We start from the raw sequence: 26,451 nt of genomic DNA on the forward strand, positions 1-26,451 counted from the left end.
GTGCTGGGATTACAGATGTGAGCCACTGTGCTGGGCTACTTTTCAAAAAAAATTTTTGTAGGCAGGGCACTGTGGTGCATGCCTATAGTCCTAGCTACTCTAGGGCTGAGGCAGGAGGATTGCATGAGCCCAGGAGTTTGAGGTTACAGTGAGCTATGATCATGCCACTGCACTCTAGCTGGGTGAAAGAGCAAGACTGTGTCTCTAAAAAAATAAAAATAAAATTTTTGTTAGGGGAGTGGGTGTGGGACTTGCTATGTTGCCCAGGCTGATATTGAACTGCTGGCCTCAAGCCATCCTCCTGCCTCAGCCTCCTAAGTAGCTGCAGACTAGACTTAATTTTCCTGTTGTTCAGAATAGGCATTATTATTCTCATCTTGCAGAAAGGAACACAAACTACCTCATGGACTTCCAGGTAGTAAGTGGCAGAGTGTGGATTACATTTCAGGTTTTTTTATATCCAAGGGCAGGACTTGTCCCCCAGGCTGTGTGGCCTCCCACTAGGCCCCCTGACCTGCCCCAGTCAAAGGCCGTGGCAAAAATACTCAGCAGATAGGCCGTGGTGATCCACATCAGAGAAAACATTCACTTTGCAGCAAGAGAAAGGACTGTCCCTAATTCCTCTAGCAGAATTTGCTGTCATGCCACCCCTGTCTCTCCCACCCAAGAGGGTATGCAAATCTGAAAGCAAATGACTGAGAGTCAGTCTGGGGTGACTCTGAGGTGGCTCTGATTTCATTACAAAAGTTATTTCTACAGACTTCTGCAATCTGTGATTTAAACAGAAACAAAAACAAAAACAGCAGGAGGTCTCACAAGGAGTGGTGACTGTTCAGAGGAGATGGTGGCCCTAGAGCCGGGATTCTGACTATGCTCCCTGCTTGATGCTGGGCCCTCAAGTTCTGATTAGTCATTGCTGGAATCCAAAAATCCCAAGTGCCTCAGACTTCCATTTGACCCTTGACAAAGGATTATTGTACACAGAGAGTTATGACAGGTCACCAAAATTTGGTTTTCAAATAAGAAATAGCACTTTAGGAGTGTGTACTGGGCACTCGGACCTCTGCCAAGAAGTCTGGCTGCCATGCAGCCTTGCAAAGTGTCTGCTGTGCATGCCCAGGTGGAGATGGTTGGTTGGAATACTACCAGGAGTGGGAATGGGTGAGATGAGAAGACCATAGAGTCTTTGGCCCTACCTAAATAGGCCAATTAAAAAAAAAAAACCACAATTGTGAACCCTGGCCCCTAGAACATAATTGAGCCCACTGGCTTGGAGGAGCTGGTTGGTATTTGGTAGCTCTCTCCTGGGTGGGGGAGGGGTGCAGAGTTCCCCAGCCAACATGTGGCACAGATGTGTCCCCTGGGTTTAGCTCCAAGACTGCCCTCCCCTCCAAGAAGCCAGAGGGCACAAGCTCAGGTCCCATATGCTTTGTTGGCAGTGTCTGCTCTGGGTGTCAAAGTAATTGGGACTTGTACCCAGAAGTATAGCAAATTGTGTTTCACCCTTAACTTTGGAAAGACCTTGGACTGATTCTTCTCTGCAGGTCCTGGAAGCTTATGGCATGACTCAGGGCATTGGCCTCAACATTTACAACCTCTGCTCACCCTGCTGGGGGTACGTGGCTACCAGGGGAGTTACGCTGCTCACCCGAGCAACCTCTTCCAAAGATACCAGTTCGACGTGTTCCCCCTGGTAAGTGGTTGGTGAGGCGGGATGTGAGATGGTGAGGGCTGTGCCCTGTAGTCGGGGTATAGTTATCAGAGGTAACGCTTCTCTCCACCTTTGCAATTAGTCCAATCTACCGTCCATCATCTCTTGCCTGGACTATTACAACAGACTCCTAACTCGGACATTCCTGATGCCACCCTTGTTCTCCTATTCCTCACAGCAGCCTTTTAAAATGAAGGTCAAGTCATGTCATCCTCAGTTCAAAATCCTCTGTGGTTTCTCTTACTATGACGAAAGCCAAAGTCCTCGAGTGGCCTACAGGGTCCCATGAGTTCCGGCTCCTCTCTGACCACAAATTCTACCCCTCCCCTCCCCGATCCCTGCTCTGCTTCAGCCTCCCCTGAACACTTGCCAAACGCCAGCCTCAGGGCCTTGGCACTTTCTGGCCCCCTGGTGCTTCTGCCACCAGATATCTGCATGGCTTGTCACTTCCTTTAGGTCTCTGCTGAGAGCCTCAATCAGAGACGTCAGCTGCCTGCCTCCCCAGCCCTCCCACCTCTTTCTGTCGCTCCACCACCTTGTTCTCCTTCATTATTTTTGCAGCGCTGTTACTGCCTGGTGACACTTATTTATTATTGTTTACTCCCTCCCCACCCCCCATTTAAATGCAAGATCAATGAATGCAGGGACTTTGCTTTTTTTGGTGCTACATTCCTAAAACCTGGCACCTAGGAAGCATTTCATACCTACTTGTTGAGTGAATGAATATCCCCATTTCACAGGTGGAGGAACTGAAGCTTAGAGAGTGATATCCTAGTACAAGGTTCCCTAGGGCAGAGCTGGAATATGAACCTCAGGAGCCTGACTCCAGAGCTCAGAATGTTGAACAAAAACTTACAAGTGTGATAAATGGTGCCCAGCGCACCTCGCTTTCGCTTCCATGGAAGCATCCTCAGTACCAGCTGTCTGCTGGGTGCTTTCTGTGCCAGGGCAGCCTTGCCCTGGGAATGCACGGTCTAAGTCTGCAAGGGATCAGGGTGGTGGGGTGCTCAGGCAGTGGGAATAGGGGAGAGGCAGCGCTTCCCCAGGCTCCCCTGTCCAGGGCAGGTGCACCCTGGGTCTTGCTTCTCAGGAACACTGGCTGGCAACGGAGGCAGAGAGGAAGGCACGCAGGATCGCCTGGCCGCCCCTCCTCTCCAGCTCCCCTTCCTTGGGTTACTCTCCCTGAGGACTCTCATTTGGAGCACAGTGTGGACCAGGGGCTACTCTGGGGCTGAGAACAGTTCCAGGTGGAAAGAGCTTCATGATCAGCCTGGACAATTCTTCTGTCTTACGGAAGGGGATACTGAGGCCTAGAGAGGGGGCAGGACTTAGTCTACATGGGAAGTGGATGAGCAGAAAGTACAGAGACAGAAGAGTGGATCCTGGGGATGCCTTGTGGGGACTGGGGTTGGGGGTGGTGGGGGGACCATGCAGCCCCTCCTTCTTCCAGAATTCAGCAGCCCGGAGAAAAGTCTCTGGTGCTGCTCCAGAAAGCATTCTGCCTCGGGGAAGAAATGTCCGGAGGAGGAGGGCTGTGTAGATGATCAAAGCCCAAGTATTTCTTCCTTCCTTTAAGTACCCAAAAGAAGACCTTGTCCCTCCAACTAGCTAAAGCTGAGCTCCACCCAGATCTCACAGATGAGAGATAAGTTCTTTCCAAAGGAACTTCATTAGCATTTAAATGTGTGCCAGTCTCTCCGTCTTTAAAAAAAAGAAAAATATAACCCTCCCCTCCCCTCCAGCTATAGCTTTCCCAGCTTCAGCCCTCTCCTTTCACAGAAATTGCTCTCTTCAAGGTCACCAGTAGCCAAATAGCTGTCGCACAGCCCAAGGACTTTGTCTGTCCCCTCCTTGCTTGACTGCTCAAAAACACTGAGTCCCTCAGCTCTCCCCCTTGGGCCTCTTGGGCTGGACTGCTCTTCCACCCTTAACCTTGAACTCCAGCACTGCTCTTTTTAGGGCCCGGCTTCTGTTCTCTGCAAGCTCCCCCAGGCCAGCAGCTCCACTTGCCCAGCCTGTCAGTGCTGTTGTCCCCAGTTTCCAGAGCCTCTCAAACTGTTAGGGGGGCCAGTGGACATCTGCACCTGGGTGAATCACAGGTACCTCCAACTCCCGCACTGAACTCACCATCTCTGCCCCCAAACTCCTGCAGTCTCCCTGTCTCATCGGGAGAAAGGCACCCAGTGGCAGATAGTCCTTCACTTTTCCCTCCCTTCCACACTCCATCAAGTGCCAAAGCCAGACAACTTCACCTCCCACATCTCTTGTGGCCCAGTCTCTCCATGCTCACAGCACTACCTCCCCAAGACTCCTGTAGCTCCCTAGTTATCTCCCAGCAGCTTTTCCCACTGGGCACCCATCCTTCCTCCACATCACAGCCAGCCTGACCTTAATGCAAATAGAAGCTTGTCAGCTACTCCACCCAACCCTTCGAAGGCTTTGCAGAATTCTTAGGATAAAGGGCTGACCACAGCAGCCCTAGCTGTGCCTCTGCCTCTCTGGGCTCCAGCCTTCCTGGTCTTTCAACTCCTCCCAGATGCCCAAAGATGCCAGTATCATCTCTGGAAGACCTAGCTCTTTGCTGGAATGTGCCCCCTCCTCACCACTCTACCCACATAATTCCTACTCCTTTCACATCCTCGGGGGAGCCCCTGAATCCCAAGACTGGGTTGCAGACACCCCAAAGCCTTCTGTGCTTCCCCTTTTATTAAAATTTATCACGCTTGCAAGTCTTTGTTCAACAGCTGGCTTCTCTGCTAGTCTGTGAGCAACACCAACCAGCACAGACACCTGCAGTGTCTACACTGTTCAGAGCTGTGTTTCTTTCAGGACACAGTGAATGTTTAATCCATGAGTGTTGAAAAATAAGGGTTCTGTCGTGGTGGTAGAGATGGTAGCTGCAGAGCTGCGATTACTGGCTCATAAGCACCCGATGCACCAGCTCCAAAGTCCGTTCTCTGGCCCCCCACCCCAGTGGCTATGTTAGGAAACCCAAATAGGGATCAGCTGGCCCAAGGGCTGCCTTAAGGAGGAATCCCTTTTGCAGAGGCTGTGGAGAGCAGAGTGGTTGAGTGACTCATTTCTTTGGTCTCCCTTTGTTCCCCTGATGGTGAGCTCTTGTCAGCCCTGGTACTAGAACAAGCAGGTCGCTAGCTTCTTTAAAGAGTGAGATCTCCTTTCTCAAGGTCAAGGTAGAGCTGGGCTTCTCCCCACCTCTTAACCCATGTTGCCCCAGAACTTGTGCACAGGAGGCGCCTCAGGACTCAGTGTGGGCTGCGTCTTCCTGGGAGTAGGAAGGGAAGCTCTTCCTCTTCAGTGACTGACGGGTGTGAAAGAGGACCCAGGTTCTGGGTCTGAAGGAAGCTGTGAGTTAGGGGACTAAGGAAAGTGAGTGCAGTTGGAGGCAGGATGGCTTGGAGAATACAAATAGGAAAACTGAGGCTGGGGTCATAAAGGGCTCTACGTGGCTATTTGAGCTCCATTCAAACACCACTTTCTCTAAGAAGCCCCCAAAACGTCTCTAGATTTCTCCCCTATTTCTCTATCCAGGCCTCTGTAGATTTAAAAGAAAAAATCTTTGCTGCTTTTTCTGCTAAAAAAAAAAAATGCTTATCTATAAAGTTTAACTCTAGAGCCGTGTTCCCCGTTTTGAAACACAGCAGAATCACTCGGAGGGCTGATTACTGGGCCCCACCCCATAGTTTCCGATTTTGTAGGTCTGGGGTGAAATCTAAGAATGTGCATTTATAGCTAGCTCCCAGATGCTGCTGCTGCTGATCAGGGGATTATACTTGGAGAACCGTTGCTCTACAGAAATATATACTGCACTACCAAGATAACCCGTACTATTTGGCCTCTCTCTCTTCTGCATGCGGCTCAGGACACATGGTCCGTGTGGTCAGGCTCTGAAGATGTTTGAGAGCTTCCTGAAGAACACCTCCTTCCTGTTATCTTCCTCAGCTGCTGGTAGAGTTTTCCAAAGGCTGGAGTTTCCCACCTCCCACCCCCCATTCTGCTTCTCTTGGGATGTATCTTGTTCTATGAAGCTCCATGCTGCTGTACCAATATAGTGGAATCTGGGAGGAGGGAAGGGGTTAAAAAACGAGTCTATGTGAGAAGGATGGACAGTAGTATGTTCCTGGAAGTCTACAGAAGCTGGATTCCAGTGAAGGTTCTGCCCCCAGTTTGCTATGTGACCTTGACAAAGTTACTAAGCTCTTTTTGAGTCTTCATTTTCCTATCTGCAAAATGGTAGGACAACATTCCCAAGCTCCTATCCTGCCTCCCAGCACTGATGGGAAGGATCTTGACGGTGGTTTGGAAAGAATAAATCTTAATACAAATTGTACTTCTAAAGGCTTTCTTACATAAAGGAAACTTTGAAAACCACTTACCCACACCTTTACAGCCCCTCCTATTCCTGTTTTGTTTTAAACCGATGTTTCTATTTGCCTGTTGACAGCATCAACATAGCAGGATTGAGGCCTGACATGGTGGGTCACACCTGTAATCCCAGCACTTTGGGAGGTTGAGGCTGGAGGATGGCTTGAAGCCAGGAGTTTGGAACCAGCCTGGGCAACAAAGCAAGACCCTCTCTCAACAAAAAATTAAAACATTAGCTAGGCAGGGTGGCTTGAGCCTGTAGTCCCAGCTACTAGGTGGCTGAGGCAGGAGGATCGCTTGAGCTAAGGAGTTCAAGGCTGTAGTGAGCTAAGATCATGCCACTGCATTGCAGCCTGGGTGACAGAACAAGTCCCCGTATCAAAAAAAAAAAAAAAAAAAGATAACAGGATTGCATATGCTATATGATCTATAGCCTATTAAGTAGACTGATTCCTTGGAGTTGATTCTCTTTCAGAGTCATTCATTCATTCATTCAGTATTTATGGAACTCTTACTATGTGCCAAGCACCAGGCTGGGGCAGATTACTAAGTATTAAACTCTCTGGAATACAATTAATCTTGTCAAAATGCTTTCTTCTTTATTTGAACCTGGAGTTTGTCATATCCTTTCTTTCACTATCTTTCATTACTCTAACACACCGAGTGCTACAAAGACAAATAAGGACATATCCCTATGCTTAGCCCAGTGAATTAGGCTCAGATTTTTTTTGAACTGGAATGAGCTTCAATAGAGAGATTCCTCAATATTTTATTTCAAAGATCTTTGATAATTATTTTCCCTATGGGCTCCATATTTTGGAAGATTTTTGTCTACCACATGGGATGAACTTATTAAATGATAACTGCTGTAGCTCTTGAGGGGGTGGAGTGGGTAAGAATAAATGTTGATTTTGTTATGCTTTTTGAAATACTGAAAGCTACTCACAGGCCCCTCACAAGTGTAAGTTGAGGCCTTATGAAAGTTTAGGGATTCCTGGTCATGAAAAGTCCTTTTCAGGCCAATGGGGTTGGCTATTCAGCCCACCTTTTTAGGTGCAGGGAGGGGCTATTATTTTAAGCTATGTATCCTGGAAGAGTGCTGGCGAAAGTACTTCTGGATCATCTCCCAGCGTTGATAATTGTTAACCCACTCATTCTGCAGGTAATATACAGCCTTGAACTGTTCACTAATTATGACTGGTCTCCACTCCCACTGCGTCACTTGACTAGCCTTAGCACCCATGCGGCCATTAAATATGAGATGTCCGATTTCAAATCTAAAGTGTAGTTTATTATATCTCAAACAAGAAATAGTAAAATTAATCAAAGTATGTGCCTAAACTATTAACACAGTTTTGCCATCTTAACAGTAGCTTGTTTTTGCCAGCAGCAAAGAAGCCTGGAGAGCGAGTGGTGATGAAATCTCCAAAGGCATTTTCCACAGCTTGTTGAGAATTGCATGTTTTTCCTTGCAAGAAGTGGTCCAACGCCTGGAAGAAGTGGTAGTCAGTTGGTGCAAGGTCTGGTGAATACGGTGTGAGACAGAGACTTTCCAAATCCAGCTTCCACATATTGAGCAATGTTGTTTGTGCAACACGAGGTCGAGCATTGTGAGCATTGACATCTTGCAAAAGGATTGGCCTGTCTGGCTGGGAGTGGTGCCCCATGCTTGTAATCCTAGCACTCTGAGAGGCTGAGACAGGAGGATCACTTGAGATCAGGAATTCAAGACCAGCCTGAGCAAGAGACCCCATCTCTACTAAAAAAAAAAAAAAGAAAAGAAAGAAAAAGAAAGGATTGGCCTGTCTCTATTGACCAATCTCAGCTGCTTAATCACAAGCATCCTCATCATTTGGTCCAATTGGTAGCAGTAGACATCCACTGTAATGGACTCACCAGCTTTCATCAAGCTGTAGTGGATAATACCAGCAAAGGACCACCAAACAGGCACCATTAGCTTTTTTTGATGAATATTTGGTTTTGGACTGTGTTTCACCACGTTACTTTATCCAACTGTTGTGCTGAACACTTGCAATTGTCAAAAAGAGTCCATTTTTCATCACATGTAACAATACAATGTAGAAATGGTTCACCTTTATTTTGTGACAACAAAGAAAGGCAAGCTTCCAGATGATCTGATTTCTTTTCGGAAGCTCCTTGAATTCATGTGTTACTCATCTATCCGGCTTGTTTATCTTGCTGATTTGTTTCTAATGGTTCAATATTGTTGGACTAGTAACGTCAAACCTTGCTGCTAATTCATGCTTAGGTTGAGATGGATTTGCTTCCACTACAGCTTCCAGCTCATCATTATCCACTTTGGTCTCAGATTGCCCACTTGGCTCATTTTCAACATTAAAATCACCAGAAGAGAACTTCTCGAACCATTGGCATACTGTAGGTTCATAAACCACATCCTTCCCAGCCACTTCACTGATATTTCGAGCTGTCTGTACAGCATTGGTTCTATGACAGAACTCATATTTGAAAACAACACAAAACTTTTACTTATCCATGGTTTCACAAAAGTTGCTCTAAAAAAATATGAAAGATAATCACAAGAAACCGTGTGTTTGAAAGAATGAGGATGTACCTTCACAATAAAAATAAAAGAAGAAGTATCAAAGTGAAATGTCAGAGATATCAACTGTCAAACTTAGTACTTAAGGAAATTGGACATTTTAGACTTAAATACCTAATATAAATTACTAATTATGACTTGTTCTGCTTTTTTTTTTTTTGGACAGGATCTTGCTCTGTTACTTGGGCTAAAGTGCAGTGGTGCAATCATAGCTCACTGCAACCTCAAACTCCTGGGCTCAAGTGATCTTCCTGCCTTGCTTCCCCAGTAGCTGGGATTACGGTTGCACACCACCATGCCTGGCTAATTTTTAAAAATTTTTTGTCAAGACTGGTGTCTTGCTATGTTGCCCACTCTGGTCTTGAACTCCTGGCCTCAAGCAATCCTCCCACCTTGGCCTCCCAAAGTGCTCGGATTACAGGCATGAGCCACTACATCTGGCCACTTGTTCTGTCTTTTGCTTCTCCAAAGAGTGATGTGCTGTCATGGCACCACACTGTACTCTAACCCTGGTGACAGAGTGGGACACTATCTCCAAAAAACAAAACAAAACAAAACAAAGAGGAATGTAAACCTCTTGAAGTCAGAGGCCTCTTTTTCTCAGACTTCTAAGACTCTAGACTATATTTGGAAGAGATTAAATGTCTGATGGATTTATAACCCAGAGAGGGAAGTGCAGAACAGGAAAGAGGAGTTTGGAAGACAATTCTCAACTTATTGCTCCCCTCCCCACCTCTAGTTCAGAATATGTTGTAAGTTTACCTCTCTAAGCTCCCTAAAATGACAGTAGAGAAGGGTGCTAGGTAAAAGCTGTTAAGTGTAAGCAGGGGGCTGAGATAGTGCCCAGGGAAAAGTCTATAAGACTAAATGAGAACTATCTGCCCAGGCAGGGGCCCAGAGGAGCAGAGGATGAGTAGCTGCTTCAGGCTTCTGCAATCACTTCAAAGAGCCGGTCTGTAATCAGAAATAGCACAGGAAATTGGAGCAGAGTTACAGAACCTGTCTAGCTCTGAAGTCCATCAATAGTCCCAAGGTCTGCTTATCTGTCTAGAGCCCAGGAAGGTTTTTCAGACCTGTCCCAACTTGTTTGCAAGCTTCCATTTTCAGATAACCCTAAACTAACCATGAGTCAAAGGAGATGCTATGTCGCCTTTCCGATTTCCTCCCTAGCGCCTTCCTTGTTCTCTCACAAAAAGAGGCATTAGGAGAAATAACCGTAAAAAAAGAAGTCAAAGCTTCCTACATAGTCTTAGGATAAAACTGCCCACTTAAAGAGAGAATCTGAGAGCTCAGATGTAAACCTACCTGGAAAACATCAAACACAGAGCACTATTTTCAGAACATGTCTCACTAACTTATAACACTCTGACAGACTATACATTTCATTTTTAGGTCTGGAAAATATTTGTTCATGAATGAGCCACTGAACATTATAGTTGGGACCTTGGAAGTCACCTCATCAACAGGGTTTCCAAACTACACTTCGAGTGCGGTGGGTGAGAACCACCCACCTTGCTCTGCCATTGACTAGGTATGTAACTTTGGGCAAGTGACTCAACCTCTCTAAGCCTCAGTTTTATGATCTATAAAACAGGGTAAATAACTCAGACCCTACCACACTAGGTCCTGAGGTCTGGATGAGATAAAATATGTAAAGTTGTACTTTTAGAAAATATCAGTTGATTGAAAAAAAACAAACCAAAAACAAAACCCCCATGCATATATGAATTCCAGGACCTTGTAGTGAGTCCTTGGCTTCCTGGGAGTCCACAGCCCACAGTTTGGAAGCATAATATTTGTCCAATATAATAATAAAGAGGGAAAACAAGGTCCGGGGAGGGGGGACTGACTTAAGATTACACAGAAATTCCGTGGCATAGCCTAGTTAGGACTTAGGTTTCTGAATTTCTCAGTGGGCTTTTTGCAGTGTGCCTCCCTGAACATCCTCTAGGCTACAGCCACCAAAGTCCTACCAAAGTCTGGGGGGCCAAGGAGTCAGAGGGCTTAGAGCTAGGCAGTGGTAATGGGCTGGAAGGAGATCACAATTTAGAGTCAGGCTGCCCGTGAGTGGCTTTGGATTGAACAAAGAATCCTTTAATTAATTAGTTAATTAATTAATTTTTAGAAATGGGGTCTCCCTATATAGAAAAAATTAGCCGGGCCTGGTGGCGCATGGCTGTAGTCCCAGCTACTCGGGAGGCTGAGGCAGAAGATCACTTAAGCTCAGGAGTTTGAGGTTGCTGTGAGCTAGGCTGACGCCACGGCACTCACTCTAGCCGGGCAACAGAGCGAGACTCTGTCTCAAAAAAAAAAAAAAAAGAAATGGGATCTCCCTATGTTGCTTATGTTGCTCAGGCTGGAGTAGTACAGTAGCTATATACAGGCATGATCATGGCACAGTACAGTCTCTCACTCCTGGGCTTAAGTGATCTTCCTGCCTCAGCCTCCCAAGTAGTGAGGACTAAAAAAGTATGCCACTATGCCCAGCTCCTACAGAGAATCCTAATGTAGTCAACCTACTGTAAATTGAAGTTACTGACTCACCTGAAAAATGGGACTGAAGACCAGGAATATGGAATAATAAGGCCTCCTACTTTTGCTCACCTTTCTTCCAAGCACCTCCAAACATTTTATAACATAGTTTGCACAGATCTTAAAGCCTCAAAGTTCTTTGTCTTCTAGGTATTTTTTCTCCTCCTTCCTTAACCCAATTCAATAAGGCTTTTGTTTCCCAGCATTTACATTTCCATCTCTGGGCTATTTTGGGAAACAAAGAGTTTTGTTAAATTCTTTCAGAGCCTGAGATGCACAATTAATAGGGGAGTGAAGGACTGGAAGAAGGCTGAGGAAAGAGGCCAGGTGAGTAATTAACAGCTGGCTGAAATATCTTGTTTCTAAATATAGTACATTTGAACCCCAACACACATAATTGCTGACTTATCAGGTGATTCAATGAATCCTTTGTGAAGGTCTCTAGTAAAATAGTTTGTCTGGGTGTGATTTCCAATTATGTCTTGCAGTAAAATGAAAAGGTGTACCAGGTGATCTCCAATGCCCCTTCCAGTTTGTAAATATTTTGTGAGTCTCTTAGCTTTCTTTTCTTTTTTTTTTTTTTTTACGAGACAGTGTCTGTTGCCCAGGCTGGAGTAGTGCAGGGATGCGATCATAGCTAACTACAACCTCAAACTCCTGGGCTCAAGTGATCCTCCTGCCTTGGTCTCCCAAAGTGCTGGGATTATAGGTGTGTGTCCAGCCTCAGCTTTTTATTAGGATAGAAGCCACCCAGAATTCTGACACACAGTAGGAGGACTTTGATCTCTAGGCTATTGCACAAATATTGTAGTACTTGGCTGAGTCCCCCTGACACCTTAAATTCAAAGAGTGGTGTTGGTGTAGATCCAGGGCAAGGGCTGGCTGTGGACACAAGGATTTCCTGGAGCAGCGTCAGTTTAAAGTAGCAAAGACAGGCTGAAGTGGGGAAAGGCAACTTACCTTTATTTCACCTTATCTTTATTTTAAGAGATCTATGCTTGAGACCAGAACTAGTTACAGAATTACAGAGTTCCCCTTAGACATTTGACTTCTATGGGTATCACTTTCTGTTTCTTTTTAAAAAAAAATATTTTAAATTATGCAAATAAAACAGGAATATATCCACTTTGTAAAAAGTTCAAATAGTAAAAAGCAAAAGTTTCCATTACCCTTCCTCACTCCCACTCATCTCCCCAGGGAGAAACATTGGTGTCAACTGGGGGGAGCGGTGTATCTTTCCAAATTTTTTAGTGCATTTAGTTATATGTAAATATAGTTACTTTCTTTCACACAAATGGCAACATACTGATTATACTATCTTTTTTTCCTATTCTGTACCTAGCTTTTTAAGAACTTTTAACATTTTTTAATTTAAATTTTTTTTATTTTGATAGATTTAGGGAGTACAATGCAGATTTGTTACATGGATATATTGTGCAGTGGTGAAGTCTGGTGCACTTTTTTATTTAACAATAAACTTTGGAACCATTTCTTATCAGTATATATAGATTTACCTCATTCTTTTAAAAAATTTCATAGTATTCCTTATATAGCAGTACCATACATTTATTGAGCCAGTTCCCTATTCCAATCTTTTGGGTCCCCAGAAACAATGCTTCATTGAATATCCATATACACTCATCTTGGTACACATTTGCAGTGTTCATCTGTGGAATAAATTCTTAGATAAGGAATTACTGGGTCAGTGGGTTTGTGCATTTTCAGTTTTGAAAAACTCAGCTAAAATGCTTCTATCCATAGAGGTTTTAGCAATTTTTACTAGCAACAGTGCAGGGAAGGGCCTTATTCCTCATCCTTGATCTGTTTATGGGGCCTTTTACCACTATGATTACAATGTTGTAAGTCAATCTCTCCGTTTCCTACTCTCTCCTTCCTTCCTTCCTTCCTTCCTTCCTTCCTTCCTTCCTTCCTTCCTTCCTTCCGTCTTTCCTCCCTCCCACCCACCCTCCTTCCTTCCTTCCTTCCTTCCTTCCTTCCTTCCTTCCTTCCTTCCTTCCTTCCTTCCTTCCTTCTTTCCCTTTCTTTCTTGAGACAAAGTCTCCCTCTGTTGCCCAGACTAGAGTGTCCTGGCATCACCCTAGCTCACAGCAACCTCAAACTCCCGGCCTCAAGCGATTCTCCTGCCTCAGCCTCCCAAGTAGCTGGGACTACAGGCATGTGCCACCATGCCCAGCTAATTTTTTTCTATTGTTAGTAGAGACAGGGTCTCGCTCTTGCTCAGGCTGGTCTAGAACTCCTGACCTCAAGAGATCCTCCCGCCTCAGCCTCCCAGAGTGCTAGGATTACAGGCGTGAGGCATTGTGCCCAGCCCCTTTCCTCTGTTTTCAACATTTAATTGCTCACATGCCTACCACGTGCCAGGCACTGTGCTAGACGCTGGGAATAAAGCTATGAATGAGACTGAAGTGAACCGTGTCTGTATATGGGGTCTCTGGCTCGGACATAGTTGCTTGGAAACACAAGGCACTCAGTAAATGTTTGCTGAAAGACCTGGCCTGTAACCAAGGCAAGGCAGGTGTGGAAAAGTATTTTTAGGACATCAGGCTCAGTGACATAAGCCAGTCACAAAAAGACAGATGCTGCATAATTCCTCTTATAGGAGATACCTAAAGTAGTCAAACTCAGGTGGGCACGGTGCCTCATGCTTATAATGCCAGCACTTTGGAAAGCTGAGTTCACAGGATTGTTTGAGACCAGCCTGGGCAACACAGTGAGACCATGTCTCTAAAGAAAGAAAGAAAAGAAATAAGTCAAGCTCTTAGAAACAGAAAGAAGAACGGTGGTTGTCTGGGGTTTAGGGGAGAGGGAAATGAGAGGTGTTAAACAACTATGGGTATCGGTTCAGTTTTGCAAGATGAAAAAGTTCTAAAGATCTGTTACACAACAATATGGCATATAATTAAGACTACTATACTGTCCACTTAAAATGGATAAGATGGTAAATTTCATGTTTTTTTAACCACAATTTTTAAAAAAGTATTTTAGGCACAAAAGGTGGTATGAGACAGATGGCCAGGCCACAAGCTACTCAGCCTAGCCTGAGGACATGGGTGAGGAGGGGGATAGGTTTTTTTCAAACGGTAGAAGAGCTACCCAGGCTCCTTTGGGAACAGGTGACCATAAAATCTTACAAACTATTAATACTATATATAACAGCCAAATCACAGCAAAAGACGTCTCTCTGGTTTTTCTCTCCGGAGTAAAGGGCATGCGTATTCTCCCTTACATGAGGCCAGGAAGAGAACTGGAGTTCCAGACCTCTCTGTAAGGCCTCCCTTCTTTCCTAGGCACAAGTAGAAGAGAAAGTTCCCTGGACCGAAGACGAAGGAAGCTAGGACCAGGCAGGAGGCTGGGAGACTGCGCTCTCGGGGACGCACCGCTCCTCCAAAGGCTCAGCCAGTGACAGAAGGAAACGTGTAAGTTCTGCGACCGGAATGGGGCGGGGGCGCGACTACATATCCCAGGATGCACAGCGCCCCAATTCTAGTCACAGCCTGGCTGGCTTGCTTGCTGGCTGGTGTTCCCCGCCAAAGGGACACAAGGGGAGGGGAATGTTTCGGTTGGGAACCCCCGCAGTCTACTGGCCCGTGACATTTCGAAAGAGGAAGGAAAGTGGAGGAAGGCTGCTTCACTGTAACTCAAAGTAGTTCCCGCGCAGGGTGGCGAGGAGGCACGGACCCCCTCCATTATTTATTGTTTCTCAGAGGCAACGCCAGGTCCCCGTCGGTCGAAGACCTCGAGGGCAAGTGGGAAGTCCATGAAACTCCAGTCGAAGTTAGCAGTGTCTCCCCATTGGCCCTCTCCTCGAGCGCAGGCGCGAGGTCTCGGACTCCAGTCCCCAGGGGCTGGTGAGCGGCAATTGGCCCAAGCCCGCGAAATAGGAGTCTGGATTGGTAGTTGCTAGCAGGAGCCTGGTTTCTTCCTCGACTTCTGCAAGTGATAGTGTGTGATTGGTTTAAATCCGCGGGCACCTGTCGGTGATTGGGCGGGAGCCACGAGAGGGGCGCGGTCATTGGCTGGTGCTGGAGCCATCCCTCCTCGGGCGGGCAGCGAATGATGAAATGGGAACGGGGAGGGGAAAGGCCGCGACGTGAGCGCGCGACCTCCGGCGCCATTTTGTAGAGAAACAAGCGGAGTTAACCGAAGAGGGGGTCGAGAGCCGGAGTCGGGGACCCAGGAGTTTCCTGTGTCCAACGCCGCCGGAGCCACCTAAGGTGAGGTGGGCTGGGGTCAGGGGCTGGGTTAGGCTGGCGTGTCAGCTTGAGAACACGAGTGCCGGTGGGAGGAGGACCGAGGGTGGACTTGGGGCCACTGGAAGCTCCCGGAGCTGCGGGGAGCGAGGGGCAGCCGGGACGGGGAAGTTGGGCGAGGCGGGAGAGGGCCGACTGTCTCCCCACGCTTGCGGAGGCTTCGCGCTTTGAAAAGAAGAGGCCGGCGCGAAGCCTCCAGGAAGTGGAGGGCAGAGCGCGGGGCAAGACCCTGGGTGGCCCCCGACCGGGGCCTGGAGGCTCCGAGGGCGGCGGTGGCGGCAGTTCGGGCCGCTGAGTCTTGCTTGGCGCGGGCTGCACCTTTCTCAGACCCCACGGGCTCTTCAACTGTTCCTTTCTCTCCGTGCTCCCTGGTGGGTGCGCTGGCCATCGGCTCCCGAGGCCTAGCTCCTCGGGCCGGGGAACTCTGTTTGGAGTTGTTGCAGATTCCTAATTCTTTTCGGTGTACCCGGAGCTGCCGCTCTCTCCCCGCTCTCCTCCTCCAGCACGATGTCAAACCCCCTCCTTGTTTCGGGTGTCCGCCAGTGGGAAAGGCGGGCGGGAGCGGACACTTCCTTATTGCTCCTTGCCACAGGTTTTGTTCCACTCGCGCGCCCGGGCGCTCACACTTTCTCCGAAGTCGGCCCCCACCCACCCTGTCCGCTGTCTGCAGTAGTGGCGCTTTTGCTCACCCAGGGGAAGTGTCCCCGCTACAGAGCTGAGCGCTTGCGGGGCTTAAGGCTGGTGGGAGTTGCTGCTGCGGGTCTTGTAGAGGTTACTTAAGGCCAAACACACAAATAATGTGCTTTTTCTGTACCACACTCTGCAGAATTCACCCAACCATGCTCACAGATACTGTCCCCACGAGGACTGAGCTTTGTAGGTTAAAAAAGAAAATACTTGATACCTGTGCGTTTGCATGTGTTGTATGTGAAATAAACTTCATGACACGTACGCTTTTCCCCCCGAAGTCACCCAAACAAATGTCACATTTCTTAGGACTCTAATCAATTAAAGTTACTTTTTTTCCTGAAAACTGAGTAACAATACTTAATCTCCTTGCCTATTTCTCTACCATTCGATCGTCTGTGACCACTTGGGTGTTTTTTAGTTTTTGTTTTTAACTCAATAATCGAGTAAATATACTTATTTCGAAAAAATTCTGAACATTTTCCTCCTGACAGTCCTTTGATAGGAATAGAGGATACATGGAGGGAAAAATGGGGGAGGGCAAGTAAAATATTAGGAAGTAAGTTAAACAGATTAAGAACAAATTTGTTTTTGTAGAGGTACTTGGGTTCAACACTTTAGTGATCTGTTGTTCAGGTTGGCATTCCTACCCTTTGAAAGATTGGCAGCACAGTATTTTAGCTATTAATAAGATATATGGTAACAGTTTAAATAGTTATGTTTTGGGACACTGCAAATTGTTACCTTGTCTAAGGTTGATGATACATGAAGTTTTGGGCGGCTGGCTGTGTTGTGACTGAAATGATGGCATGATGATAAAACTTGTTTGGAGAGTTGGTCCCTTTTCAACAAGTGTGGGTCCCAAGTCTATTAGTGGAAACTTAAGTCTAGAATTGAGGCACAAAGACTTAACCATTTATAACAGAAAGTATTTCCTTTTCTTACCTAAGATTGTGATCTTTGAAGTTTTAAGGCAGGGTTTTGTGGCATTCGGGTGGAACAGAATGGAAATATGCTCTTGTTAGTTCCTAACTCACTTGAATGGATCCCTGGCTTGGTTTTCTTTTTTTCCAGTCTCTGAATTTTCTACTGGGGGTTTAAATCCTGGTCTCTTTAATGTAGGTCTTGTCAAGCCAAGTACTGTGACATCCTTATTTGGAGTTAAGACATTGAAAAAAAAAAGAAACGATGTCAAAACAGAAAAGGAGGCCGAGGCGGGAGGATCACTCGAGATCAGGAGTTCAAGACCAGCCTGAGCAAGATCGAGACCCTATCTCTACTGAAAAATAGAAAGAAATTATCCGAGCATGGTGGCGCATGCCTGTAGTCCCAGCTACTCAGGAGGCCGAGGCAGTAGGATTGCTTGAGCCCGGGAGTTGGAGGTTGCTGTGAGTTAGGCTCACACCATGGCACTCTAGCCCGGGCAACAGAGCCAGACTCTTTGTCAAAAAGAAAAGAAAAAGAAAAAAACAAAACAGAAAAGGAAATGCCTGCTATCTCCTTCAAAACATGTTTTATAGCCTAATCTCAAATTATCCTTGCATGTTACTTTTTCTAAGGTATGTTTTTGTATTCTGATCTAGTTATGAGAAGCTTTCTTTTTAACCGACTTAAATTTATGAACTTGATTACCTCACTCTATGATGTAACAACAAATCTCAATACCACAGAAAAGAATTTATTTGTTCCTAATATTTTTTTTTTTTTTTTGAGACAGTGTCCAGCTCTGTCTCCCAGGCTAAAGTGCAGTTGCATTATCATAGCTCTCTGAAACCTCACACCCCTGGGCTCAAGCAGTCCTCCTGCCTCAGCCTCCCCAGTAGCCTGGACTACAGGTGCACACCACAACTGGCTAATTTTTCTGTTTTTGTAGGGATGGGGGTCTCGCTTAGGCTGGTCTTGAACTCCTGGCTTCAAGTGATCCTCCCACCTTGGCCTGGGAAGTGTTAGGATTATAGACGTGAGCCACCTCACCCAGCTTGTTCCCAATAATTCTGATTGAATGCTCTCATATTTTAAGACTTTAATTTTTTATAAAATGTTTGTTATGCTTATTGAGTTAATAAAAATAGTAGTCTAGTATTTTGAAATGCTGTATTTTATAAACTTAATATTTTTTTTTATAAAAGAACAAGACTAAGTTTCAGGTCATGCAACTATGTTAGCTGAAGCACTTATTAAACAATCCTCTGACCAAACTAAACTTTCTGTTGGGGAATTTCAGAATGGCATCTCATCAAGTCTTATTTTAAAATTTTATGTATGAAGGAATTCCTTTTCTGTTTGCCCACAGTTTTTGAGAAGCATGTTGCAAAGCTAAAACGGGCTCAAAACCTTTTGCACCCTATGTATACAATACTTTTTTAATGTAATTTTCACTCAAATTTGCAAGAATGTAGCAAAGCAAATGAAACATTGTTCCTTAAAAAGCATTGTTTGAGAAGGTACTACTTAGAGGTGTAGACCTAATCTGAAGCCTGAAGCCTGTGTGGAGATTTGAAGGGAATGCAGCCTTTAGGAATGCAGAGTGTAGATTTAGGATGTACATTTATTTATTTTTGGAGACAGAATCTCACTCAGTTGCCCTGGCTAGAGCGCCATGGCATCAGCCTACCTCACAGCAAGCTTAAACTCCTGGGCTCAAGCGATCCTCTTGCCTCAGCCTCCTGAGTAGCTGGGACTACAGGCATGTGCTACCATGCCCAGCTAATTTTTTCTATATATTTTTAGTTGTCTAGCTAATTTCTTTCTATTTTTAGTAGAGACGGGGTCTCACTCTTGCTCAGGCTGGTCTCGAACTCCTGAGCTCAAACGATCCACCCGCCTCGGCCTCCCAGAGTGCTAGGATTACAGGCGTGAGCCACCGCACCCAGCCTAGGACATACATTTCTGTTTTTAATTATGGAAAGCTCAGCATAAACCTCAGGATAAATGTGTTAATTTTGTTACAGTTGTTAGAAGGACTTGCCTGAAATGTTGAATGAGATGTTAAACTGCAGAATTTTTTGGTAGTTCTGAGAATATAGTAATAAACTCAGTTTCTTCCACTGTACCCTAAACATGCTTCTGACCTCAAATATGTAGGTTTTCTTTCCCTTACACATCAAGCAAGCACTTGTGGAGTGGACACTAGATGGGTATCCTCTAATTCAATTCAGTTCAATTCTGACATTATCTACTTGGAGATAGTGTCAGATCCCAGGTTAAGGGCTCAGTTGCACAATGCTGCCCCCCATGCCAGTCTCAAGCCCCAGGTTGTTTTACTTATGCTGACTATCAAGCTGTAAATCAGGGTTCCCATTCTTGAGTTCAGTTAATTTGCTAGACCTGCTCACAGAACTCAAGAGAAACACGAAGGATACAAATAAAGAGGTACATAGGAGGAGGTGTATTATGCATAGAGTGAGCTATGGGGGAAGTGGCATGGAACTTCCTTGCCTTCCCCAGAGCTTCTGTGTCCTCCCCAGGCTGTGCCATGCCTCAGCTCCCTGAAGCCAGTTCTTTTTTTTTTTTTTTTTTTTTTGAGACAGAGTCTCCCTTTCTCGCCTGGGCTAGAGTACAGTGGCGTGATCATAGCTCACTGCAACCTCAAACTCTTGGGTTCAAGCGATCCTCCTGCCTCAGCTTCCTGAGTAGCTAGGACTACAGGTGCGGGGGCCACCAGCACCTGGCTAATTTTTCTATATTTTGTAGAGACAGGGGCTTGCTCAGGCTGGCCTTGAACTCCTGACCTCAAGTGATCCTCCTGCCTTGGCCTCCCAGAGTGCTAGGATTACAGGAGTGAAACACCAGGCCCAGCATGAATTCAGTTCTTTATGGGTTTTTATGGAGTCCTTATTACATGGCCATGGTAGTCAACTTAACCTTTAGTCCCTCTCCCCTCCCCAGAGGTTGGGGGATGGGGCTGAAAGTTTCAATCCTCTAATCCTGCCTTGGTCTTTACAGGTGACCAGCACCCATCCAGAAGCTATCTCGGAGCTGCCAAGCCATCAGTCAACTTATTACCATACAAAAAGACAGTTACGCTGGGCTGGGTGCTGGCTCTTGCTGATAATCCTAGCACTTTGGGAGGCCTAGGCAGGAGGATTTTGAGGTTAGGAGTTGGAGACCCCCCCCCCCCACTAAAAATAGAAAGAAATTAGCCCGGTGTGGTGGTGCAGGCTTGTAGTCCCAGCTACTTGGGAGGCTGAGTTTGAGGTTGCTGTGAGCTAGGCTGACACCATAGCACTCTAGCCTGGACAACAGAGTGAGACTCTGTCTCAAAAAAAAAAAAAAAAAAAAAAAGACACTTATTCCCAGGATTTTAGGAGTTGTGTGCCAGGAAATGGGACGAAGACTAAATATATATTTTTTAATACCACAATAATGTTGAGCTAATTCTTTGAGATATAAAGTAGGATGAAAGCATGTATTTTGAAAGATACCATCTTAATGTTCTTAAAGTGTCATATTAAGAACTCAGCATTTTCTCTTTGACATAATTAATTTGAATGTCATCGTTAGATTTATAGCTTCTAGGTTTTTTAAAATTTTATTTTTTAGAGCAATTTTAGGTTCACCTCAAAATTGAACACAAGGTACAGAGATTTCCCATATATCTCCTACCCGTACACATGCTTCACCTCCCCCATTATCAACGTCCCCCACCAGAGTGGTACATTTGTTACTATTAATGAACCTACATTTACACATTATTACCCAAAGTCCTTAGATGGCATTAGGGTTCACTCTTGGTGTTGTATTTTCTGTGGGTTTGAACAAATTATAGCACCTAGTTTTTGCCAACATAATAATTATCCCTTTGTCTACTTTTAAACTCTTTGACTTTTTTGCAGTAACTTTCTAACAAATCTCCCTTATCTTTTCCCCATCATTTGGCTAATGAGTTTATCACATGAATGATATGTGAATGCATGCTAATTGTAAAAGATTCTATGAGTATAGTTAATTCTTTACATTTCTGCCAAAATGCTTCCTAGATCATTACTTTGGAAGTACCTGTTCTCTGTTCAAAAGTCCTTCTGATACTTTCATCTGGAGCTAAAAGTGTTGATCCATTCCTGCCTGTGGTGGTACATTACTGTCTTTTTTTTTTTTGAGACAGAGTCTCACTTTGTTGCCCAGGCTAGAGTGAGTGCTGTGGCGTCAGCCTCGCTCACAGCAACCTCAAACTCCTGGGCTTAGGCGATCCTACTGCCACAGCCTCCCGAGTAGCTGGGACTACAGGCATGCGCCACCATGCCTGGCTAATTTTTTCTATATATATATTTTAGTGGGCCAGATAATTTATTTCTATTTTTAGTAGAGACGGGGGTCTCGCTCTTGCTCAGGCTGGTCTCGAACTCCTGACCTCGAGCAATCCACCTGCCTCGGCCTCCCAGAGTGCTAGGATTACAGGCGTTAGCCACCACACCCTGCCTATTACTGTCTTGTATAGTCAAAAGACTGCTAAGTAGTGGTCCACAAATACATCATTGCCTCTGTCTACCAAAACTTTATTTCTCTGTCATTCCAGTCCAAACTCAAATGTACTGTCTATAAATCTCTTCCCTAATTTCCTTAAGCAAAAATTGATTTCTTGCCATCCTCCTTGGCTAGTTTCACTTAACTGCACCTTATATTGCCTTGTGAGTTTCTGTTTATAGTGGGTAAGGAGTCTTCCTTTCCCCCAAGCATGTATACAGCTGCCCTAAATTGTAATTGAACAATGCTTCATTTGTTAGTAGACTCACAGAACCTGGCATTCTTGGAAAGGAATGTTCTTTGGGTTTTGTTTTTTGAGGGCACAGACTGTTTTTTGGTGCTATGTGCATATAATTCTGTTGACGTCTTTAATTTTTTAAAATTTTATCTATTTATTTATTTATTTTTGGAGACAGAGTCTCACTCTGTTGCCCAGGCTAGAGTGCCGTGGCGTCAGCCTAGCTCACAGCAACTTCAAACTCCTGGGCTCAAGCGATCCTCCTGCCTCAGCCTCCCAAGTGGCTGGGACTACCAGGTGCGTGCCACCACGGCCAGCTAATATTTCTGTTTTTAGTAGAGGAAGGTCTCGCTCTTGCTCAGGCTGGTCTCAGACTCCTCAGCTCAAACGACCCTCCCTCCTGGGCCTCCCAGAGTGCTAGAATTACAGGTGTGAGCCAGTGCCCGGCCTGTTGACTTATTTTAGATGGTTAAACTTTGAAAGTTAGTTGTGGAGAATTAACGATAGCCTTTTGGGAAATTGAAGCCTAGGAAAGTGAGCTGATTTACTTCCTTAGTTTAGGGTCAGACTAGGTTTTCCTACTCTAGCCATTCTGTCTTTCCATACTACTTGAATGAGTAAGTAACGCTACTGGAGTTCAAAGCAAGGAAAAGTATGATCTATGAATTTGATCATTTTATCAGAAATGTGAGAATAATCTCGAACTCCTGACCTCGAGAGATCCTCCTGCCTCGGCCTCCCAGAGTGCTAGGATTACAGGCATGAGCCACTGCCCCTGGCCCAAATACAGGTTTTTTTCCCAGCAGTTTTTTGGAGGACAAGACAGAAGTCTTGAGGCTTTTTTTTTTTTTTTTTTTTGAGTCAGGGTCACACTGTCACCCAGACTGGAGTGCAGTGGCCTGCTCATAGGTCTCTGTAACCTCAAACTCGTGGGCTCAAGGAATCCTGCTTCAACCTCTTGAGGAGCTGGGACTACAGGTGCATGCCACTGTGCCTGGCTCATTTTTAAATTTTTTGCAGAGACAGGGTTCTACTGAGTTGCCCAGGCTGGTTTCCAACTCCTGGTCTGAAGCAATCCTTCTCACAGCTGTAATCCCAAAAGTGCTGGGATTATACCTTGCCTGCCAAGATTTGAGGTGCTTATCTCTTCAGTATGAAAATGTAAAACCTAGTGTGACAAAAAGATGGTATTTTCTGTTATAGTTAGTGTAATTACTTAACTTCAGTGTAATAATAAACTTGAAGTTCGCTGAGACTTCTTAAAGGTGAAGTTTTTTTAAAATTGAAGTTTTGAAAAGTTTTTTAGCTCTGTAAACTGAATTCTGACAGATACTTGAGTAAGGTTTTTCTTGGTGTAGTTGTAGTTTTAAAATAAAGTAGCTTCAAGAAAGATATAGTCTGTTATCTTTTAATGGTCTTAAGTATATTATATATTTCATAGCTTTTAAATTTTGAAATGCTACTGGGAAGACACTTATGAATAGTCAGTTGATTCTAGATCAGGAACTTGCTTCCTTTCTGACTTTAAAGTAAGTGTGCATTCTGGCTCTCTCTTCACTTTCTCAGTTTTTAAAAATAAGAAATTTGTTTGCTAATAGTTAAATATTTTGAGCTAAGCTGATGTCTGAGTTGGATTAATTCTTGTAAAATTTTTAAGATATCCACATAAGGCTATTAAATGTTAAAAGTTATTGAATGCTGGCATGATGGCTTACACCTGTAATCCAAGCACTCTGGGAGGCTGAGGCAGGAGGATTGCTTGAGTTCATGAGCTCTAGACCAGCCTGAGCAAGAGTGAGACCCATCTCTACTAAAAATAGAAAAATTAGCTGGGGTGGTGTGGACTCCTGTAGTCCCACCTACTTGTGAGGCTGAGACAGGAGGATTGCTTTGAACCCAGGAGTTGAGATTGCAGTCTACCTATCAGCCTTTGTGCCTGTGAATATTTCCTTATCCCTTGCCAACTGGGTTCTAAAAAAACTTTTTATACTAGGCATTTCTGAGACTAATTATACAAAAGTTTTGGATGCCCATAGTATGGATTATTTACATTTGTATTTTTGCTCTTTAGTTTGAGTAGTGGAGAGGTAAGTGTATCATGTGTACACCTATTATGCCATGGATATTTTGAGAATTGTCTTTTGAAACAGGCTAACATACCAAAGGTTAAAGAAGTTGAGGACGTTACAAAGGTAAAATGCATATATTACTTGGAAGTATTTGATTTTGCGTTTTTAGTTATTTTTGGCAACCAAAAAGCATTGGCATTGTATATAACTTAGTATACTAAACAGTTTCGCAGTATTTGTGTACAGCTTTGTAGAGTTCTTTCATGAGTTTTAGTGACTAATAATTCTCTCTTATATACTGTGATATACCCTGCTTCTACCCTTGCTCCTCCATAGCTTATTCTTTTTTTTTTTTTGAGACAGAGTCTCATTCTGTTGCCCAGGCTAGAGTGAGTGCTGTGGCGTCAGCCTAGCTCACAGCAACCTTAAACTCCTGGGCTCAAGTGATCCTTCTGCCTCAGCCTCCCGAGTAGCTGGGTCTACAGGCATGCGCCACCATACCCGGCTAACTTTATATATATATTTTTTTAGTTGTCCATATAATTTCTTTCTATTTTTGGTAGAGACAGGGTCTCGCTCTTGCTCAGGCTGGTCTCGAACTCCTGAGCTCAAATGATCCGCCCGCCTCAGCTTCCCAGAGTGCTAGGATTACAGGCGTGAGCCGCTGTGCCCGGCCCACAGTTTATTCTTAATTCATGTAGTGATTTTTTTTTTTTTTTTTTTTAAGAGGCGAGGTCTTGCTGTCTTGCTGTCTTGCCTAGACTGGAGGCCGCAAAGGTGATCATAGCACGCACTACAGCCTTGGACTCCTGGGTTCAAGCGATCCTTCTGCCTTAGATACCTGAGTAGCTGGGATACAGGTGGTCGACATCGTGACTGGTTTAGAGTGATTCTTTTAATTTTTTATGGAAACAGGGTCTTGCTGTGTCGCCCAGGCTGGAACTTCTGGGCTCAAGAGGTCCTCCTACCTCAGCCTTCTTAGTAGCTGGGATCACAGGCATGGGCCACCGTGCCCAGTCTGATTCTTATATTTTAAAAGTCATACCATGTCATCCTGTTTGCAACCTTTTGCTCTACGTTTCTTTCAGTAAAAGCTAAAGAAAGTCCTTTTGTTACCTGCAGGATCTGGCCCTGTGCTATACCTCCTCACATATTTCCTTCTCCTCCTCACATATTTCCCTCTCCTCTCAACTTGTGTTTTTACTCTCTTCCTCCACTAAATTTACCGCAGTTATACTGGCCTCTTTGCTTTTCTTCATGCATGCCAGGTGGGCACTCTTTGAGGAAGCCTTTGTACTGACCAGCCTCTCTGCCCGGAACATTCTTTTCCCAGATGTGTGCATAGCTAAATCCCTCTGTTCCTTCCAAGTCTACTCAAATACTGTTTTCTCAATAAAATGCCCTTTGACCACCCTACTTAAAATTGCAACCCCTCTCTTCCTTAGTTCACTTTTACTTTGCTGTTTTTCTTTTTCCTTAGTGCTTAGCACTTCCTAACATGCTACATAATTTCTAATGGTTACTGTTTCTCACCCCCAGTGGGAAAAGAGGGACGTATGTCTGTTTACACTGGTGTTATATGAAATACCTGGCACACAGTGGGAGTGGGAGTGTGAGCCTGTAGTCCCAGCTATTCTGGAGGCTGAGGTGGGAGGAGGATTGCATGAGCCCAGGAATTGAAGGCTGTATTGTGCTATAGTTGAGCTTGTGAATAGCCACTGCATTCTAGCCTAGGTGACATAGACCTCGTGTGTTACCAAAAAAATACCCCAAAAACCTGGCTCATAGTAAGTACTCAACAAGTATTTGACTGAGTTAATACACATAACAGTTATGTATAAACACTCTGATAAGTTGTGCTAGCCACTTCACATAAGCCATATAACATTTCTTGTCTGGTGGATTTAAGTATTGTTTGGCTTTGTGTTAATTTTGTGGAAAGTCAGTTTTGAGGTGTTTACCTCCAGGGCCCACCCTACAGAAGGTGCATAAGCCATTTTCTCAACAAGGGCACTAGTGACGTGTGAGCAGGACAGTTCTTTGGTGGTGTAGGTTGACTATTCCTTATCTGAATTGCTTGAGACCAGAAGTGTTTTGGATTTTAGATTTTGGAATATTTGGGTTATACTTGTTGAGAATCCAAAATTCAAATGCTCCAGTGAACATTTCCTTTGAGTGTTATGTTGGCAAAAAGTTCTATATTTTGGATTTTCAGATTTGGGATGCTCAACCTGTATTGTCTTCTTTGCAAGATGTTTAATTACATCCCTAATTCTTACAAAAAGGCCAGTAGCTCTCCCACCCCTACGCATTTTAAAATCCTGTTGGAGACAGTATTGCTCTCCAGTTTATTCCAGTAAATGCCTTCTTGAGGTTCAGATTTCTTGTCAGGATTATTCTATTTAGTTTAGATTAAATTATTCTTGGTGTAAGTCACAAATCACTTAAAATTAATTTTACAGTAGCACATGTGATAGAAAACTACATAGGGAAAAGGAATATCATATTTCGCTGAT

At 44.8% G+C, this 26,451-nt stretch overlaps 1 protein-coding gene across 8 annotated transcripts in view; it reads left to right on the top strand.

Annotated features, from left to right (window-relative positions):
* The first annotated feature begins 15,291 nt into the window (after nucleotides 1-15,291).
* CNOT1 (CCR4-NOT transcription complex subunit 1) overlaps nucleotides 15,292-26,451 on the top strand; it is an 80,028-nt gene continuing 68,868 nt past the window's right edge. For all 8 annotated transcript variants that reach the window (XM_045533255.1, XM_045533259.1, XM_045533257.1 and 5 more), the window contains exon 1: nucleotides 15,292-15,442. The gene's annotated coding sequence lies outside the window, so the exon portion shown is untranslated. The remainder of the gene's footprint in view (nucleotides 15,443-26,451) is intronic.

Source organism: Lemur catta, chromosome 20 (genome assembly GCF_020740605.2).
Source record: "Lemur catta isolate mLemCat1 chromosome 20, mLemCat1.pri, whole genome shotgun sequence".
In the NCBI taxonomy this organism is placed as follows: Eukaryota; Metazoa; Chordata; class Mammalia; order Primates; family Lemuridae; genus Lemur; species Lemur catta.